This window comes from Meleagris gallopavo, chromosome 10, assembly GCF_000146605.3.
Source record: "Meleagris gallopavo isolate NT-WF06-2002-E0010 breed Aviagen turkey brand Nicholas breeding stock chromosome 10, Turkey_5.1, whole genome shotgun sequence".
NCBI classification, from domain to species: Eukaryota; Metazoa; Chordata; class Aves; order Galliformes; family Phasianidae; genus Meleagris; species Meleagris gallopavo.
The window spans coordinates 15,710,491-15,714,438 of record NC_015020.2 but is presented as its reverse complement, the minus strand read 5'-3'; the positions used below and the strand labels follow the sequence as shown (position 1 = coordinate 15,714,438).

Below are 3,948 nucleotides of genomic sequence, written 5' to 3'. Positions count from 1 at the left end.
AAACTAATCTATCATTTGAAAGCTGTAGAAGGGGCTGCATTCTCACAGGTAATGCGAATGGCATTTTACATTCTAACTACTTCTAGGCAGTACAGCACAAGACTCACCAGCCATGCCTGTTTCATATCTTCCGACTAATGACCAGGCTTAACTGTAAGTTGTGTTTCTTCAAACTGGCCGTTACAATGCTGTGTTTTGGAGAAGTACAACATTGATAACACATCTATGTTTTTAGTTCTGATGCAGTAGTTCTGAACAGAGTCCAGAAGTTTTAGTTTTCTCAGCATCCCCTACAGTCCAAAAAGAGTGCTAGGAGCAACTAAAGGAGCGGGAAGGAGACAATCAAGAGGGCAGACCTAAACCTGGCCAAGGCGATATTCCATACCCTATCCCATGATATGTAACGGGAAGTTAGGTAAGGGAAGTTTGAAAAAGAGGACAGTTCATTAGGAAAGCCACTGATGCTCGGGGACTGGCTGGGCAGAAGTCAGTGGGGCTAAACACAATTGCTTGGGTGTCGCTTGTTATACATAAATCTACATCCGTATGTATCATAGCCATTATCCTCTTTTCCCCTTTCTATTATCTACGGTAATAAATCGTATTTCAAGAGAATTCACTAGTTCTACTTGATCCCACATCCCGCAGTCTCTCCTCCTTCCCTTGGGAAGAGGGGCAGTGAGCCAACAACTCATAGTTGCTAAACTATCACCCAAATTAAACCACAAAACTGTACAGAAACAAAATCACGACCCCCATCGATTACAGCCGCATTATCACAGACTGTGCAATAAATCAGGTTCTAAAGAGGGATAAAGCACCCACAGAGAGAACCAGACTTGACTGAAAACCTACCCCTGATGCAGCTTGACACAGGACCTGGGCAAGATTAAGGGAAAAGATCAGCTAAATCAGCCAGCACTATGCCTCAAATAAAGGACACCAAAACACACAGCTCTGCCTGACGGATTTCCCATACAGGAGAAAGAAAGAAACCAAAGGCCAGCAGACAATTCAACCAGTAAGAAAAAAAAACAGCTACATCCAACTTAGACTTAAATTAATAACAAAACTCAATTTAGGCCTGCAGTGAAAAAACAACATCACTAAATGCTACTAAACGACATCAAAAGAAGAAAAGCAAAAACCATTAGAACAAAACAATAAAAAAAATTTATTCCTCAACACGAATAACAGGAAAGAGGAAATATCAAAGTCTTACATTCATATTTAAAAAACAAATACCAAAAGCCAAAACTAATCACAAAAGATAAGGTAGAGAAAAGCGTGCGCTTGAACTGCACTCCTGCTTCCCAGTTGCCCACGCCGCTTCTCCTTTCTTCGGCAGCAGATCCTGAAATACGAGGTACGACACCATTAGCCCTGAGCAGCAGCAAACCCTCCACCTGAAGGAAGCGGGAAATCCAACGTCCCAAAGGAACGTGGCACAGGACAGCCCAGCCATGGGGGAAGACCTTGCAAGCCCCCCCCCCACCCCCACTCCCCACCCCTAGTCCATTCCAGCCAAAACTACTTAGAGCAGCTTTTCTCACCTCACTGGCGCGCTGCGGAGGCTCCAGCCGGCGCTGCAGGGGATCACGGAGGCGGGCAGACTGGGCAAATGGAGCTGGGCACACAAAAAAGCAGAGGACAAAGGAGTCTGCTTCCCTGCTTACAGGGGACCCCCAGCCACTGCCTCCATTGCAAAGGGCCGCGGACTCGGGGGCACAGCCGCTCCCTGACTTACAGGGCAGCCCCCCTCCCTACGGCCGAGAGAGGCTCCTTCTCTCCCACTCTGGGGCACCTTGACACGCACCCCGCTAGCGGGGCGGTCACCCCACACAGGCTGCCAGCAGAGCATAAAGGCTCACGCGCCCAGACCCTGATTACAGGCGGGACAAAAACACCCCCGGAGCCACAGAGCTCGGTTTCCCCCCCAGCAGCAGGAACGACTCTCAGCCGCCAGGCAGCGGGGCGACACGGCCAAAGGCCGCGGTCGGGATCCTAGCCCCGATTCCAGGGAGGGCGCAAGCCCAACCCCACGCACCTCGCAGCCCCGTGCCTCTGAAAGGTCGGGGCCACTCTCCCGCCTGAGTACAGGGGGTCTCTCAGAACACAGCTCACCAAGCACAGGGGGCACGCACAGCCCTGCCTACAGGACGGTACCCCACACCTCGCCATCATCAAGAAGCCCCACGGAGCACGCAGCTCCCGCCAACGCCTGAGCTACAGGCTGGCCCGCCCGGCAGCAGAACATCACCACGTCTTTGGCAGCCCAGGGAACCGCCTCGACCCACCGAGCGGGGAGGTCACCCCACAACACACACAGGCATCACCTCAACCTGCACCCTCTGACGGGACAGGGAGGGGTCATTCCCACCAGCTGGATAACTAGAGCAGCCGGCTGCAACGCTGCGGCCTCCCCAGCCCTGATTACAGGGGGGGGCGGGCTGCTCGGGGGACAGAGGGCTCCACAGCTTGTGACACGCACCCCGACTACGGGGCTGCCACGTAAGGCACGCACAACAGGCGGCCACGTAAGGACAGGCCCAAGCCCTGGCTACAGGGCGGCCTCGGCCACAGAGCTACCACGTGGCTCACATCTCTACTAAGAAAAAAGGAGACAGGCAGACAGGACACTTGCAGCGCCCGCGGGACTAAGATGAGGGGGAACACCCCCCTTGCGGCATGCACCAAAGTCCTCCACTCCCCCCTAGGAAGTCCAAGCTAAGCTGCAGCCATCTTTGTGGAGGCCTAAAGGAAAAGCACAGTCGCTCAATCACTCCGCAAACACAAACAAGGAAAGGAAGGGGAACACGCACACAGATGCAACTTTCCAGAAGGGAAGGACAACACAGCGCAGCCAATGCCTGGGAATAAACCCTCACCCGCAAGCAACACACAAGAGCCTGTGACCTGTCCCGGGGCTGCACGGAGGCCACAGACCTCAACGCGCCAAGGGGCTTCTCAAGTAAGGACAAAAGGCCAAAGGCCGCCGCACGCACCCCGACTACGGGGCCGGCGCATTGACAGGCCACCAGCAGGCAACAGCGCCAAGGGGCCGCAGGAGGAGGGGCGGGGAAAAGGCACTACCCTGCTTACAGGGTGGCCTTGGGGTCCGGCGAGCTCCGTTTCCCACTCGGGTGCGGAGAGGTGGCTCTCGCCCTCCGTACAGGGGGCCACGCTCCCCAGGCAGCCAAAGGAGCAACGAGGAAAAAGGCCAACTACAGCAAAGACCCGAGCCCTGCTTACAGGGAGGTCGCCCAGCACAACGCCAGCCTGGTCTCCCAAGGCGCCGGCAACACTCAACTCAAATGTGACTGTATCCCTGCTAACAGGGAGGTGCTTTGCCCAGAGTGCCTCTCTCTTTCCCCCCCGCATCTGCAGGCTTCCGCTTCCTCTTCTTCCTCGCTCCTGCCTCCCAGTTGCCCACGCCGCTTCTCCTTTCTTCGGCAGCAGATCCTGAAAGATGATGCATGATGCCTTTCCAGCCTGCAATCCTTCTTCCGCTCTTTATTCCCGCAGAAACCACATGGCAAGAGGCATCACCACCACCTTCTGAAGTACGGGCAAACTAGGCTGAGGCACAGCAGCTTACCTTCGAAGTGATTTCCATAACACCTATTATCTCAGGCCTTAAATTGCTTCAAGATAGTTCACCAGGTTACACACTCATGCCCATTATTTACACTGAGAAACCTACCTTTCCTTCTTATGAAACCTTACCCATCACACTCATGTTAAACACTAGTACATTGCTCCAGTGCTTTTTCCTTTTTATTCTCAGGGAGTACCTCAGTTGACCCCCTCATTCCCACCACCACCTTGTGATGAATTGACGTAGGACCCCTAAAGGGCATCAGATCAGTCACAAAGAAAATTCCTTTATTATTGCTGCTTTAAGTTGTCTGGCGACATCTTCAAGGGTGAAGCGCCGCCGCCCGCCGC

The 3,948-nt window shown here is 53.7% G+C and overlaps 1 long non-coding RNA gene across 1 annotated transcript in view; it reads right to left on the bottom strand.

Moving 5' to 3' along the window:
• Positions 1-1,155: 1,155 nt before the first annotated feature.
• The window catches only part of LOC104912399, an 8,610-nt gene continuing 5,817 nt past the window's right edge, over positions 1,156-3,948 (bottom strand). Inside the window, exons 2-3 of the long non-coding RNA XR_794631.2 lie at positions 1,554-3,462; positions 1,156-1,354 (exon numbers count right to left, since the gene is read on the bottom strand). This is a non-coding gene — a long non-coding RNA (uncharacterized LOC104912399). The remainder of the gene's footprint in view (positions 1,355-1,553; positions 3,463-3,948) is intronic.